Source organism: Dipodomys merriami, unplaced genomic scaffold (assembly GCF_024711535.1).
Source record: "Dipodomys merriami isolate MVZ:Mamm:240054 unplaced genomic scaffold, mDipMer1.0.p SCAF_18, whole genome shotgun sequence".
In the NCBI taxonomy this organism is placed as follows: Eukaryota; Metazoa; Chordata; class Mammalia; order Rodentia; family Heteromyidae; genus Dipodomys; species Dipodomys merriami.
This window is the reverse complement of record NW_027203159.1, coordinates 34,204,143-34,221,844: the sequence shown is the minus strand read 5'-3', so window position 1 is coordinate 34,221,844 and position 17,702 is coordinate 34,204,143.

Genomic DNA, 17,702 nt, shown 5'->3' with positions numbered 1-17,702 from the left:
CCTCATGTGATACTTTTGAAACAATATGTTTGAACTGTAGCAAGAAAGAAAAATACACTTCTGTCCTTATCTTGGGGTTCCTTTTAATTAATATTTACTGCTTGTCTCAGACATATACTAGTAATTGCAAATAAGGAAACCATGGGACCTATGTTTCTTTGGGCCTGGCTTACTTCACTTAATATAAATTTTCCCTGTCTTCTGATTTGCTAACAAAATTGCCAATACCATTCATTCTGATGGGGACATCAAGCACTTTTGCCTCCTCCTTTGTTTCACCCTACCATCCCCTTCCTCCAACCTCCTCAACTACAATCCCAACTGCCCATCACCCCTCCTGAAATTGTAAAGTGTATTTTTTATGGTCCCATGTACATCACTTTTGAACATTTCTGCTTATCCTTAACATACACTACTTATTCTAACTAAGGGAAACAATGGACCTATGTTTCTTTGTGCCTGACTTGCTTCAATTAACATATCTTTTCTGAATCCTACCAGTTACTAACAAATGGAGCAATATCATTCTTTCTGATGGAGGCATGGAATTCCATTTGACATATAATTACCATATTTTCTTAATCCATTCATATACTGAGGGACTTCTGAGTTGGTCCCATATCTTAGCTATGGTAAACAATTGTGGTAGATTTACCATGCTCTTGTATATGATCATTCCTGTTAATGCACAAAAGTGGGATTCCTGGATCATAGAGGAGCTCTACATATAATCTTTTGAGGAAACTCTATACTGCTTTGGGATACGGGTTGACCCATTCAACAATTAATATAAAAGAAACTATATTGAAAATGAACTTTACAACCTTAGCTATGAGTTCAGGAAAGGGCTGGAGGACTTGGGATTATAGGGAAGGAAGGAATAATAGGGGAAAACAAAGTAGGCAGTAACAATAATCTATAGGAAATGTACTTATTCACAAAATTCTAACTCTTCTGTACAGTATCTTTACAATAAAAATATGTAATTTTAAAAAGCAGGATGAACTAGCAGAGTACCCATACCGTGTTGTCAAGCCCATGGTAGGCATCCTGCCCAAAGAAATCTAAAAAGAGAAAAATTGAAAATATTTCTTCATATTTGAAATTTTGTTACTAGAATCACCCTGATATTGCTGCCAGATTGGCTACTTGTCCCTTTAATGCTCGCCACCTGATTCCACGAGATAAACTAAGTGAACATATTGCAACTTGTATGGACAAAAGTCTTGTTGTTGATGTAGGTAAGCCTTCAAACGAAAACAGAAACTAAATCAATTTAGGCCATTTTCACCTACTCAGATGGTTGATTTCTGATTATTTGTAGATAACATCAAATGGAATGGGAAACAAGACAAGAGTTCTAAAAATACATGGCCATATGTTTCCTCTGAAGAAGAATGGGATTAAGGTACAAAGCTTGTTGTTTTGGGGGCTGGAAAGGTGGCTCAGTGGTAGAGGGCTTACCTTGCATGCATGAGGCTCTGGGTTCAATTCCTCAGCACCATATAAGCAGAAAACCAAAGGTGGAAGTGGTGGTATAGGTGAAATTGTAGAGCATTAGCCTTGAGCTGAAGAGCTGAGATACAGCGCCCAGGCCTAGAGTTCAGGCCCCACGAACGGATTCCTCCCCAACCTCCAAAAAAGCTTGTAGATTTTTCTGTATTTTCCATTATTGAATTACACCTTACCTTATGATATTGTATGATTTCTTCCTTTAGGAGTGAAATTAAAATCTATGTTCAACTTGCATTTTCTTGTCTGCTAATATCAATAACATATATGATCATATGCAGTCATAAATGATTAAAAACCTTGTCAAACATTTAAATCATTTGTTTTTGCACCTGGCTAAGAACTCATTCTTTTCTATGTTTATTATCCAGGTAAATGTTTCTCATAAGACTCTTAAGGCCGTTAAGCTTGTTGTTTTTCTATATCAATAATGGTATAATGTTAGAGCCCATCTAATCTTGCACCTCAATCGAGTATGTATTTCTATCTTTGGCAGAATCCTTGGAAGATCCTAGCCCAAGTTTTGTTTGGGGCACAATCAATCCCTCTGGCGACAACAGGTAAAGAAAATGCTGTTTTTTAATGACACACTATTGTCTGTCAAAATTCAAAGTGAAGAAATAGGATAAATGAATAACTAACTATATACCCAAGTATTTTGCTCAGTACAAATTCAGTTTGTATTGCTCTTTGACTGGTGATCCTGTGATTTGGTGGCAAATTAAAGGATAGTTTCACTAGAACCAAGAAGAAAATCACCCAACTTACATCATATCTGAATTACTTTATATGAATGTTCTTCTCATTCTCTTATAATCAATTTAAATCAGTAAAGCCATAGATAACCGTATTATGTTGGACCAATAGTTTTTGTCCTTATTTCCTAGTTTCAAGATTCACTCAACACATCAATTATGATAGTGTGAATGGCAGTATCTTCACCTGTTAATTGATCAATTTACGGCCTGATTGGTGGGCTACCCTGTCTTCCTACTGAAATTGATTAATGAATATTTTAGGATTGACTATAGGATTTAAAGTAACTCCATGAATTAGTATAAAATATTTGAGATTCTTGAGATGATTTACAATTTGCACTTTGCAAAGATACATTTTAATAAAATGTGCTCAGAGCTATTTTTTACGCAATAATTTGTACATGGATTTCAAATTTCTCATTCCTCAATAAAGTTTGAATATATTAGATATGTTTTAGATTGGAAATACAAAATTAGATGTGTAATTATTAAGGTTTTGCTCTCTTAGTACTTATGAGATGGTTTAAAGAATTGTAATTGCTAGCATAAACGTCCTTCTAGATTCACAAAATAGATAGTACATTTATTACATGGAATGTGAAAACATTTTCTCTCTGTTATCCTAAGGTGGAAAATACAAGAAAAATTGAACAGTAATGGTTTTGCTTGGAATTTTTCATAAGCATTTATTTAACTAGGAATCATGTATTTTGTCTTCCTGGCAAATATGTGACCACATGCTTTTTATAAATGAGGTAATAAATTCAAATTGTATTGATATTGTCAAGAATTTTCTTCTGTTCAGTACATAAAAAACAAGCTTATTCAACATTAGACCTAGGTGAATTTATGTGCGTCTGTCATCACAAGAGGGCCTCATATATTTTTCTCTCAAAAGACAGTAAGCACACCAAGAACTTATATTCAAACGTCTGTTCTATGTCAAATGTATTACAATATTATGTGAAGGATGAATGGGCAGTTTATATAATGAAAAAGTGCTGTGGAAATGTAATGGGAATAGATAAATTCACGTTTGCATCTGGTGACAATTTTCTAATTCAGGAAGATTATGGAAATGACTCAAACTCATCATGTTTACAAACTGAACAGATCAATTTAGTAATTGAACAACAGGATACATTTATTCTTGTAGTTAGGGAGTTTGTCATCTGCTGTAATGCAGGGTTAAAAGATTATGTCATGTGAAATTAATTTGGGGTAGAAAATCACACTTGAGTCTGACCAGGTGAAAATGTTGTTAATTCTAGCATCTCATGCATTTGACATATAAGGATCTAATTACAAATTAATAAAGAGAAGAATTTTTTTCATTTCTGGAAATCATCTTCTCAAAATCAAATACTATAGAGAATCTTATCCTTAAGGAAAACCATGGTTACTCATAGACCTGCAGTGTGCACGATTGTTGGGAACATACAAACTCAAAAATCATTTGCACATTTTGGATAACAAAAAGAAGAACAAGCCTGGTACAGGTCGCTTAAGAAACTTAGAACGATGAAATCTGAGAATCAGTTTTCAAAGTAGCCTAACAGGAATAGTTTTCCCACTCTCATCACAAATTAACCATCTGAAAAATGGATGTGGCACTGTAGATCAAGTGGTAGAACATTAGAGTGGTGAAGAAATCAGGGACTCTGCCCAAGCCCAAAGTTGAAGGCCAGCGACCAACAAGAAGATTAACCAAAGACAGGAACGTAATAACATATTCAACAACAATGCCACATATTTACTGGTTTTTCCGAAATCTCTGATTTTTTTCCTTCCACATAAGAGCCACTTAGAGTTTATGAAATCTCTACACTTACTATCATGTATTTTCTCTCCAAATTTCATACAAAAATGTTTGATGGGGCAGTTATATTTATTTATTTCATTGGTTATTAGAACACATAATGTGACCCCATGGGATTACTAATTCTATTCCCTTATGATAGTATTTCTTACTTATTTAATCATAGTTTTTCTGGCATCTAAAAAGTACATCATACTAAAGACCCTGAGAGAATCTTTGACAAATTAGGAGGCCATGTTACTTGCAGATTTATCTCAAAGATTTATTCAAACCTAGTTTGTCATTATATATATATGAGCTGATTTGTGTATGTGATCAGATATTTCTGTTGCCCGTCCAGTTGTAGGTGCAAGTTTTGTATCTGTTTGTGTACAAACTGAATAGGAGTAAAATTTTTCCTACTGTTTCAACACGCATAAGTTGATACAGGACATATTTCTATGATCTTTGGAATTTCTCCTGCTTCTTTTGATTTAAATCAATTATGATAAAATTATTCACAGATTATCAAGGATTTTTATGTGTCTTCCTTGGTAATAAGTATTTAATCCTTGATTGGGCCGTTGGTATTCAATCCTCTTACCTGGGCTTGATCCTAGTGATATATTCCCCATGTTGGTATCCTTCAGGCATAGAATTCTCAGAACCATATTTATTTGAGTAAGCAATGTTAAGGTAGAAATGTTACCCTTAGTCAATGGAAATTTTCTATGTTCTTTTCAAGTCCAATATTTCAGTATTCATACAGAGAGGTGACATGCATGTCGTTTTTAAAGGTCAATTATTTTTACAAACTGCTGAATATATTTACCTGATACCACTTCACAATGTGATTGTGACTTCACAATAGCATTTGTTTTGTCTACATATAAGAATGGAAAAGCGGTTTATATATTTGCGCCACGGATTATTTCTTGTAATTGTACCTGTAGGTACTGCATTGTATCCCTTCATATTTTACTTGCAAACCCTAAAAAATGTATCCTTTGGTACATTACATCTCATGAAACAATCACACTTTGTGAATGCATATATTCACAATTATTGAAATGGAGATCAATTTATCATGTTAATTTACATTCATTGCTATAACATTGTATAGTAAAAACACTATGGATTTTATTTTCTATACAATCACATGAATTATTTCTTCCTTTTTTCCTGGACGCATGATACGTCCATGAATATTTAACAAGAGACCCGTTTCAGAAACTGTGCGTAGACCTGGGTGAGCTTGAATTGGTGGTATTAGAAAAATTTTGATGAACTGGACAATAATCATTCAAGTAATACAATAATTAGCATCACAGTTCAAATGTTCAATTAAGTTTGAATGTTCTGAGACAGCCTGTCCACGTGTAATTTGTGAGGTTTGTTTACAATGATCAAATTTCTGTAGAAATGGAAGTGGAAGCAACCATGAAATTTTTTGAAACTAACTGGGGATGTGCTCTCACTAGTTTTTGAGTATTTCTCCAACTACTAGTGAAGTTATTGTTCATATGGAGAATACAGGATTATATATTCAATTATTTTCCATTGAAAGTAAAATAATATTTTTTCTTTATTTCTTTACAGGAATCATTCTATGAGCAAACCATGAGTTCAAACCATTTGTCATTGTACCATCTACATCTTATATTTATTACTATATTCTGATGCTCAATGAACCAAATGAATTAATTTTAATTTCTACTACTTAGTCACTCCCTATTGCCCCTTACCTTGAATCCAGAAGTAAACCCTGGTGTTTATGTCCTATTTGGAATTCACCATGTCCCTCTCCCCATAGACATGGTAAGGTTCGAGTATAGAAACTTCATTAATCAAGTCGTTTAAGGATTCAGGTGGACCTGTTGCAACAATGAGAAGTACAAAATGTCATGTCAAAACCAGCTTTACAATGTCGGTGGGTGGGGGGAGGTGGGTATAATTGGGTGGGGGGAGGGGGGAGGCTGGGAAGGGAGGTGAAGTGTAAACAAAGGAGGAGGCTGCAATGCTTGGTAAGAAATGTATGCATTATCCTGCCCATGTAATTTTAGCCTCTCTGTACAGTATGTTCTCAAATAAAATAAAATAATATTAAAAAAAAAGAAACTTCAATAATCAAATCGAAATCTAATTTGTTTCCCAATGGAGAATAAATCATACTTCATTTTTCACTGTCGTTGTTTGCCTGTGAAAATCATCTTCCAGTTCATACATTGTTATAATTGCAGAGCCTAATACATAACAAAACTGTAATGACATTAGACCTCTTACAAAATCTTACACCAATTATATATTCCATACAGAATGGTCATTAAAATTTCAATGGGATTTTTCAACCAACATTCTGAAGTATATTCCATACTATACAATCTTCTTGTCCATCTCAATGATTTCCACATGTAAACTCATCTAAAGAAGGATTCTGGGAGTTCCTCCTAAAAGCTGTGGCAGAAAAAACAGATTGATGGATGTGTACACAAACTACTATTCAAACCATATTCTTTTGAGGGGCCACATTGCAACTTGTGAAGATGCCATGATTTTGTGCTAGAAGTGTGACATTTTGAGTGCGAGAGGGTGTGCATATTTTGGCAATTTCCCAATGTATTTCCTAAGTGTTCCAAGAAGAGTGGACTGTATCTGTCGAGTGTAACACAATATTATGGAAACATATTTGATGGCTATCTTAATATTCAACTTGTGTGGGATTTACTCCACATATATAAGACCCTACATATTTATACTGGACTTGGCAGTGTGGTCCAAAACCTTTCTGATGCAAAATGGAATAATTTTTGAAACATAATTTAGGAAAACTTATTGGTAGGACTCCTGTGAAATAAATAGAGTTGAATCTTTTGGGTACAGATGCAGAAGTTAAAGATGTGTGAATATTGCTCATATTAATCATGGTGTTGTAAAGGGAGCATTTCTGATTATGGCCATCATTTGCAAATAGTGTATAATTTTAAATGTTTCTAGGTATTCCTTCAGATATTGTGAGCAGGAATGCATTAAACACTAATTTGTGAAGGATAGTTTGGAACCTGTATACTCATGGAAACCTGGGCCTTTTCTAGTCTGGTAGGGATATGAAGAGGACAGGGTTATCTACACATGTCTGTGTATAGACTGCAACCCAATCTACATAAGTATCCATTTGTAAACTTATGACAACTAAAATCAATATATTTACCAATACCCTTCTTTTTCGTTAAACTTATTGTCAATGTGATGTACAGAGGGATTATAATTATGAAGGTAAGGCAGTGAAACTTTTTCTTGTCATATGATATCCTATTCCTCATTTTTCTTACAGTTTATTCAGCTTAAAATCGCTCCCTGATGTAACTGATGTAAAGGTAATTTTCTACATGTGGCCTTGTAAAGAATTTTATGGCAGTGGTTACCCCATTGTCCTCTATGAAAAAATTTTGATTCCCTTTCTTTGCCCTATTCAAATTAAAGTTTCTACAATCCCCCGGGTACCAAACTCAAATATAGTGACAAGGAGAGAGAAATCCTATGAAAACTAAAGGAAATAAAGCAAGAAAAAGAAATTTTGTGTGTTTTTTTTTTAAAAAAAAAACACCATAAAAGATAAAACTTATATTTCTTGGAGTTCATTTTGCTCACCATGAACTTCTTGTTCCTATATATCTAGCAATTGAGCACTTGCATTCCTCTTCCAGGATGAAATTGGATATACACCAATTAAGACAAAAAGGGAAAGTAGGGCACCTATGTTTTAAAAGTCACTGCTAAAGAAAAAAAAAATATGACATCTTTGGGTAAGTGTAAATAGAAGCAGGATAGACGCATTGAAATGAAATACCAATATTCAATAAATAATTTTGTAATGCTCGTTAAATGCCTATAACAAAGTTAGATTATACACCACCCTGTCATAACACTTTCCAAAGGAATCAGACCTCTAGGTTAAAAAAAATACTCAGAATGGAAACAATAGAGAAATACGAGGTCTCTTAGAACAGGTTGAAACTTTCCATTACAGATGCACAAATGCATCGAGCCAAAGAAAGGTTAGACAAAGTCTATAAAATGAAGCTATCATCTTCTTTATACCAAAGGACATAACTATGAAGGAAAAAAGGAAGCCAAAACTACTGGGAGAAAATCTTCACTAGCTAAGAAAGAGAATAGTGTCTTAGTGCTGAAATATAATCAACATTCAACAATATTCAGCCCCAAAGAATCCTGAACTATAAGACCACTCTATGAAAGAAGTCTATTTAAAGAGAGACTTCAATGATGGCTAATTGAGAATGGCCTAAGGACATATGAAGAAATGCTCAAAAACTCTGACAATTAAAAAAAAAGACAAATAAATTCAACATTGAAATTCCACCACATTCCATTAGAATGGCAAAGTTATGTTCATTGCAGGGGGAAAATCAGGAACCAATCCAGATGCCTGAATGTAGATTAATGGATCAGTAAATACGGGGTATAAACACGTCAGAATTCTACTTTCCATTAGAAAGAATGGCACAGTGCCCTTTGTAAGGAAATGCAAAAATTGTAAAAAAACAAACAAACATGAATTATAGTGTGCCAGACCCAACGAACATAGACTCCATAGATACTCTTATTTCTAAAAACTTGTATATGCCCATTTTAGTCCTAGAATAGGATCACATAGCTTAATAGTAAAATACATAAGACCATAGAATATTAGGTTAAACAAAACAAGCTGTGAAATACAAAAGCAGTTGGTTTCACTTTCTTGATTTTTTAAAATGTGTTATGTGAATCTATTTCTCTTTACTTGCCTTTTTCCTTTAGTTTATGTTTTATACAATGTTGCCACTGTATTGGATTTTGGTACATACTGTATTTCATGTAATTTGATGAGAATTAGGCATGTGCAAAAATGACCATACAAGAAGATGTTAAATGAAATGAACCCCTAGATAGGGACACAACTTATTTCTACTTTCTAGCTATTGTTTTTCATGATTCTAAACTCTTCTATGTGATTTGTTTTCCTTCAATGTTCTTCCCCTAGTTTTATCCCTATTTTCATTGTATTTGATGACAGTGGCCTGCCTCTTACATATATTTTTTTTCTACATTGTGGAGGGAAGGGAAATAATAAAATACTGAAACAGAATACTAGTTGATGTATTGTAACAATGAGATGTACAAGTCTTTAAATTTCACAACTTTAGGGTGTGGGGGAAGAGGGGAGATAGAAGAAGTAACAATGCTCAATAAAAAAATGTACTCATTACCTTAATCATGTAATTATAACCCCTCTCTACACAATTTTTAGAATAAAAATATTTTTAAAAAGAACTGATTTATACTTATTAGCATAAAGTTTTGAGAAGTATTCCCTGATAATGTTCTGAATCTTGGTTGTTTCCGTGGTGATGTTTCCATTCTCATCTCTGAGTTTATTAATTTGGGTGTGTACTCTCCTTTTTCTGATAAGGTTTGCTAAGGGTGTGTCAATTTTCTTAAGTTTCTCGAAGAACCAACTGTTTGTTTTGTTGATTCTTTCTATAGTTTATTTGGATTCTAATTCATTTAATTCTGATTAAATTTTGATTATTTCTTTCCATCTACTTGATTGGGGTTCAGCTTGTGGCTATTTTTCAAGGAGGTTTAGATTTGTCATTAAATTGTTAGTTTCAGATCTCTCCAATTTGTTGATGTAGGAGGTCAGAGCTATAAACTTGCCTCTGAGTACTGCCTTTGCTGTGTCCCAGAGGAGCTGGTAATTTGTGTGTTCATTTTTGTTGAATAGCATGAACATTTGAATTTCCTTTCTAATCTCTTCCATGATCCACTCATGATTCAGCAGTGTGTTGTTCAGCCTCCATGTGGCACCGAACTTTCTTTGCTGGCTTTTGTTGTTTAGTTCTAATTTTATTCTCTTGTGGTCAGAGAGAATGCAAGGTATAACTTCAATGTTTCTGAATTTAGACAAGTTTGCTTTGTGGCCTAAAATATGGTCTATTTTAGAAAACGTTCCATGTGCTGCTGAGAAGAACGTGTATTCTGATGCTGCTGGGTGAAATGTTCGGTAAATGTCTGTTAAGTCTAGTTGATCTATGCAGCTGTTTAGATCTGCGGTTTCTCTGTTGAGTTTTTGCCAATTTGATCAATCTAGTGGGGAGAGTGGTGTGTTAAAATCCCCAACAATTAATGTCTTTGGACCTACATGGGATTTGAGGGAAAGTAGTGTTTCTTTGATAAATTTGGGTGCTCCATTGTTTGGCGAATAGATATTTAGAATTGTAATATCCTCCAGAAGGAGAGATCCTCTAATTAGTATGTAGTGACCTTATTTATCTGTTCTCACTATTTTTAAATTGAAGTCTATTTTATCTGATATTAGGATTGCAACTCCCGCCTTTTTATGAGGGCCATTTGCTTGGTAGATTTTGTTCCAGCCTTTAACATTGAAAATGTGTTTTTTTAACGGGCAAGATGTGTCTCCTGCAGGTAGCATAGAAGGGTCTTGTTTTTTAATCCAACTAGACAGTCTATGTCTCTTAATTGGAGAGTTCATTCCATTAACGTTAAGAGATAGGACTGAGAGGTATTTGGGAGTTCCTGCCATGTTATTCACCTTCTTGGGGGCTGGGAAAACTGGGTTCTTCCTAAGGTTCTTGGATTCTCAGTTTGGGTGCAGTTTCTTGGCCTTTGTTGCCGTCTTTTTGGTTTTCTAAGTGTAAGACATCTTTAAAAATCTTTTGTAGGGCTGGTTTGGTGGAGATGTATTGTTTCAATTTTTCTTTGCTATGGAAGGTTTTTATTTGGCCTTCAGTTATGAAGGAGAGTTTAGCTGGTTACAGTATTCTTGGTTGATAGTTGTTTGTTTTAGGGCATGTCATACGTCATTCCAGGCTCTTCTTGCTTTGATTGTCTCTGCTGAGAAATCTGAGGTAATTTTAATTGGTTTCCCTTTATAGGTGATTAACCTTTTCTCCTTGACAGATTTAAGGATCTTTTCCTTTGTCTGGGTTGATCCTGTGTGGATTATAATGTGACAGTGGGATGTCCTATTCTGGTCTTGTCTATTTGGGGTTCTAAAAGCTTCTTGTATCTGAATAGGCCTATCTTTTTGTATGTTTGGGAAGTTCTCTGCTAGGATCCTGTTAACCAAATTTCCTAGACCATTAACTTCTGTTTCTAGGTGCTCCTCTATACCCATTATCCTTAGATTGGGCCTTCTGATGGTGTCTTCCACGTGTTGGATAGACCTATCATATTTCTTGGACTTGTCTTGGATGGTTGTATGTTCTTTCTCTATAATATCTAGGCTGTCTTCAATCCCTGAGATTCGATCTTCTGCATGGTCTAACCTACTGTCAAGTCTTTCTACTTTGTTTTTTTTAATCTCTTTTCCTTCTAATTGGTCAGTTTTGATGGAAATTATGTTGAAGATTTTGGATCATATTACTTTCAATTTTTTAATATTCATATACTTGTTGAATGAATTCCTCTTAGTCTTCTCATCCAAGAACACAGATCGCTTCACAGTGTGATCTGCAAGAGCTTAGGAAATGAGCAAATGAGGACAGAAGTCACATAAAATCATAAATACAATACTTCCAAAGATAGTAAAGTTGCATTGTATTTCTTCATTACTTCCTGATTTTTGAAAGTCTGTAATTCCTGATAGTCCATTTTATTTTATCAATGTGATGTATTTCCAAGAGTTTTGTAAACTCTGTGGAGGCTTATGTATTTACCAGGACACAAAGTGTGAGAAGTTAGATCTACACCATAGAATTTATGCAATGAATAGTGTGAAAATAATATTGCATGACAAATGACAATGGGGAAACCTATGTAACACAATACTCAGAAGACAATATGTTGGATATGATCTGTACAACACTGGTGTTAATGGATAATGGCAAAAAGAGAGAAAAATGAGGAAGAGGGTAACAATTTCAACCAGCATTGAACTCATAGCTTGTATAACTATACCCCTATGTAGGTCATTATGACAATAAAATTTAAATAAGAAAGAAAATATTAGACGCAAATGATAGCATTGAAGGGAACACAAGTGTATATCTTCAACTCTTTTTCAAACATAATAATGAAAATATCTATTAATTCTTTGAATTCTAATTTTGCAATTAGCTTCTTTTTGCATATACAAGACAAACACAACAGAAAAGAATTTTAGGCTCATTAGACAATTATTATTTTAGAATTGTTGTATCTATAACAATCCTATGAATATCCTTGTTAATTATTTCCAGATTAGGAGTTCCGGGAAGATGGTGGATGAGAAGCTGGAATCTGAACAAGCTCTCGCATAGAAAGCAGTTTTAGAGTTCCAGTGAACAGTCCTAAGCCAGAGAATCACACCAAGTCTGCCATCACAGGACAGAGAGTTAGACAAGAGAGGGGAAGCCAAGGAAACACATCAGCTGTCGCTGCGGTGGCAGGGTCGCAGCGGCAACCACTGCCGTAGGGTCATACCTGAGACACAGAGAGTTCGGGATGAAGGAGCCAGACGCAGCGGACGAGCAGATTATATTCAACAACAACAAGAACTGACAGGAGCTGACATCTTCATCCTGCTGTTTGCAGACAAGAGACGAACCAGGATCCAAGACCTGGCGTGAGTACAAGCCCGACGTCCTCACTCCTTCTCAGGGAGCAGAGGAGGGAAGGCCACCCCTCCCCCCCCAGCACCGGTGATCTCCATCATGGATACTGACAAAGCTTGGAGGAGCTGCTAGCTCCAGCTCAGGCCTTGGAATAAAACGAATCATTTAGCAGGTCACAAGAACTTATTGGCGAAGTGACCTGCCAGACTCAGCTCCATCCAGGGAAAATCACCCAGCTCAGGCGCCAGACATTGGAGTGCCTTGCCTCACTGGGTAACCAGAGCCAGAGACTGACCCTCCCTCTAGCAGCCACCACAATCAATTGAAAAAAAGAAACCCTGATAATGGCTCCAGGCTGGGTGCTTTGAGCTATATCACAAAATAGCCCCAGGGAGAAGCTACTGTTTGTTGAAAGGCCTCAACTCTACCCAGAACCTAGCCTCATCACCACATCCCCCTCTTTTGTGATTCTCAAAGCAGATCACCCTCCCAGAAAACTAACCTGGGAGGGGGATCTCAAAATCTTGGGTAAAGCAGAGCATTTTTCTGGCTCTTCCAACCAACCGACTTAAGAAACCAATCAAGCCACAGGACCTCAAGCTGACCAGAGACTCCAACAAGAGACTGGTTACAGACAAAAGGGAGATACAGGCTTCTTCCCACTCTTCCCCCACCCAAAAAAAAATCAAAAGACTTTTTTTTCTTTTTTTGTTTTTTTTTCTTCTTCTTCTTTTCTTTATTTTGCTTGTTTTTTGTTTTTTGTTACCTTGTATATATATATGTATATATATATATATATAAATTTTTCCCTTCTAAAACATTTATTAATCTTTAATTTTTGCCTCTTATGAAAAAATACTTGTTTTCCAGTAACTGTTTTTTTCTCATCTTATAATTTTTATTTTAGGAATATGTGAATGAGCGTTTTCCTTTCTTTTCTTGTCTTCTTTCGCTTTTTCTTTCTTTCTTAATTATCTTTTTTTTGTCTAGCTCTACTCTCTCTTCATTCCCCTTTCCGTCTCTTCTTTTTCTCTCTCTCTCTACTTGCATCCTACCCAACCCATTTCCTGCATTGTGATTAGGACATAGTTAACTCTCCCTGTGCCTCCCCACACCAATCTATTCCTATTTTTTACCCACATCTCTCCCTAATCCTAATAATTTCTGGTTTTCCAAGTTCTTTTCTGCGGTTCGAAGTCCTTTAACATATAGTTGTTTGATGTTGAATAGATGTATCTGTTGAACTAGATTGTATCTGTAGACTATTGACTGTACAAACGCAAACTTTGGTTGATGGTTGCCTTAAGATAGTGTTCTAGCACAAAACTGGTGCAATCTTCATCTCAAATGGGCCAAGTAAGTCGGAAAAAAACAAGAAAAATGGCAAATTCGGGTATCTCAATTCCCAATCTTGATAATCAGGGATTAGAACAGATAAAGAATAATCCAGAGGAGAGGTCCCAAATAGCTCTACAAACACTAATAGCAAACATGATAAATGAGAAGTTTGACAATGTACAAAGGACTCTGTATGAGCATGATAGGGAGAGAGAGGAGGCATCCCAGAAGTTTATACAGGAATATCATAAGCGTGAGGAAGCTACTCAAAAACTGATACAGGATTTGCATGAACAACTTGAGAATACTCAAAGAGAAAGGGAGGAATGGCGTGAGCAGGCAGAGAACACTCAAAGAGAACTGCAGGAATCCCACGAACGTGAAGAAAGAGAACTGCAGGAATCCCACAGACGGGAGGAAGCTAATCAAAGAGTAATTCAGGAATTGAGAGACCAGGTAGAGAATACACAAAGATCACTAAAGGCATTCATGGAATCCATTAACAAAGAGCTGAAGGAAGTCAGGGAGACCACAAAGGGAATGCTGAATGGAACCCAACAGAAGGAATGGGAGTCCAAAGAAACCATAACCAATCAACTAAGTGATTTGAGAACAAACAGTGAACACCAAATTAAGGAAGTAAAGAAATTAATACAGGACCTAAAACAGAGCTTCAACAAAGAACTTGAAGCCATCAAAGTTGACCAATTAGAAGGAAAAGAGATAAAAAACAAAGTAGAGAGTCTTGACAGCAGGTTAGACCATGCAGAAGATCGAATCTCAGGGATTGAAGACAGCCTAGATATTGTAGAGAAAGAACATACAACCATCCAAGACAAGTCCAAGAAATATGATAGGTCTATCCAACACCTGGAAGACACCAACAGAAGGCCCAATCTAAGGATAATGGGTTAATGGTCTAGGAAATTTGGTTAACAGGATCCTAGCAGAGAACTTCCCAAACATACAAAAAGATAGGCCTATTCAGATACAAGAAGCTTTTAGAACCCCAAATAGACAAGACCAGAATAGGACATCGCACCATCACATTATAATCCACACAGGATCTACCCAGACCAAGGAAAATATCCTTAAAGCTGTCAAGGAGAAAAGGTTAATCACCTATAAAGGGAATCCAATTAGAATTACCTCAGATTTCTCAGCAGAGACAATCAAAGCAAGAAGAGCTTGGAATGAGGTATGCCATGCCCTAAAAACAAACAACTATCAACCAAGAATACTGTACCCAGCTAAACTCTCCTTCATAAGTGAAGGCCAAATAAAAACCTTCCATAGCAAAGAAAAATTGAAACAATACATCTCCACCAAACCAGCACTACAAAAGATTCTTAAAGATGTCTTACACTTAGAAAACCAAAAAGACGGCAACAAAGGCCAAGAAACAGCACCCAAACTGAGAATCCAAGAACCTTAGGAAGAACCCAGTTTTCGCAGCCTCCAAGAAGGTGGATAACATGGCAGGAACTCCCAAATACCTCTCAGTCCTATCTCTTAACGTTAACGGACTGAACTCTCCAATTAAGCGACATAGACTCTCTAGTTGGATTAAAAAACAAGACCCTTCTATCTGCTGCCTGCAGGGGTCACATCTTGCTCATAAAAACAAACACATTTTCAAGTAAAAGGCTGGAACAAAATCTACCAAGCAAACGGCCCTCATAAATAGGCGGGAGTTGCAATCCTAATATCAGATAAAATAGACTTCAAATAAAAATCTTGAGAAGAGATAAAGAAGGTCCCTACATACTAATTAAAGGATTCCTCCTTCAGGAGGATATTACAATTCTAAATATCTATTCGCCAAACAATGGAGCACCCAAATTTATCAAAGAAACACTACTTTCCCTCAAATACCGTATAGATCCAAAGACATTAATTGTTGCGGATTTTAACACACCACTCTCCCCACTAGATAGATCAACTCGGCAAAAACTCAACAGAGAAACCACAGATCTAAACAGCTGCATAGATCAACTAGACTTAACAGATATTTACCTAACATTTCACCCAGCAGCATCAGAATACACGTTCTTCTCAGCAGCACATGGAACGTTTTCTAAAATAGACCACATTTTAAGCCAAAAGCAAACTTGTCTAAATTCAGAAACATTGAAGTTATACCTTGCATTCTCTCTGACCACAAGAGAATAAAATTAGAACTAAACAACAAAAGCCACCAAAGAAAGTCCGGTGCCACATGGAGGCTGAACAACACACTGCTGAATCATGAGTGGATCATGGAAGAGATTAGAAAGGAAATTCAAATGTTCATGCTATTCAACAAAAATGAACACACAAATTACCAGCTCCTCTGGGACACAGCAAAGGCAGTACTCAGAGGCAAGTTTATAGCTCTGACCTCCTACATCAACAAATTGGAGAGATCTGAAACTAACAATTTAATGACACATCTAAACCTCCTTGAAAAAGAGCAGCAAGATAAACCCCAATCCAGTAGAAGGAAAGAAATAATCAAAATTAAATCAGAATTAAATGAATTAGAATCCAAATAAACTATAGAAAGAATCAACAAAACAAAGAGTTGGTTCTTCGAGAAACTTAACAAAATTGACCCTTAGCAAACCTTATCAGAAAAAGGAGAGAACACACCCAAATTAATAAACTCAGAGATGAGAATGTAAACATCACCACGGAAACAACCAAGATTCAGAACATTATAAGAGAATACTTCTCAAAACTTTATGCTAATAAGTTTGACAACTTGACAGAAATGGACTTTTTCCTACCAAATATTGACATGCCAAAACTAAACCAAGATGAGTTAAACCAGTTTAACAGGCCCATATCAAGCATTGAAATAGAAACTGCAATAAGAGACCTCCCAGCTATGAAAAGTCCAGGACCAGATGGATTTACAGCGGAATTTTACAAGGCCTTCACAGCAGAGCTCACACCAGTACTCCGCCAACTCTTCAATGAAATTGAAAGAGAAAGCTCACTACCGAACACATTCTATGAAGCCATTATAACCCTCATCCCAAAACTGGGCAGGGACTCATCAAATAAAGAGAACTATAGACCCATTTCTTTGATGAACATTGATGCAAAACTTCTCAACAAAATTTTGGCCAATCGACTTCAACAATTCATCCAAAAAATCATACACCATGATCAAACAGGATTCATTTCAGGGATGCAAAGCTGGTTCAATATATGCAAATCAATTAATGTTATTCATCACATCAACAGGAGCAAGAATAAGAACCACATGGTTCTCTCAATAGATGCAGAAAAAGCATTTGACAAGATCCAACACCCCTTTATGATGAAGGTTCTGGAAAAATTAGGAATCCATGGATCATTCCTCAATACAATAAAGGCTGTATATGACAAACCTACAGCCAGCATTATACTCAATGGTGTAAAACTAAAGCCATTTCCTCTTAACTCAGGAACAAGACAAGGATGCCCACTCTCTCCACTTCTCTTCAATCTAGTATTAGAATGCCTAGCTACATCAATAAGACAAGATGCAGACATAAAGGGTATCCAAATAAGGAAAGAAGAAATTACACTCTCCCTCTTTGCAGATGACATGATCTTGTATTTAATGAATCCCATAGATTCCACTCCCAATTACTCAAGCTGATTCAAAACTTTGGCAAAGTAGCAGGTTATAAAATTAACGCCCAAAAATCA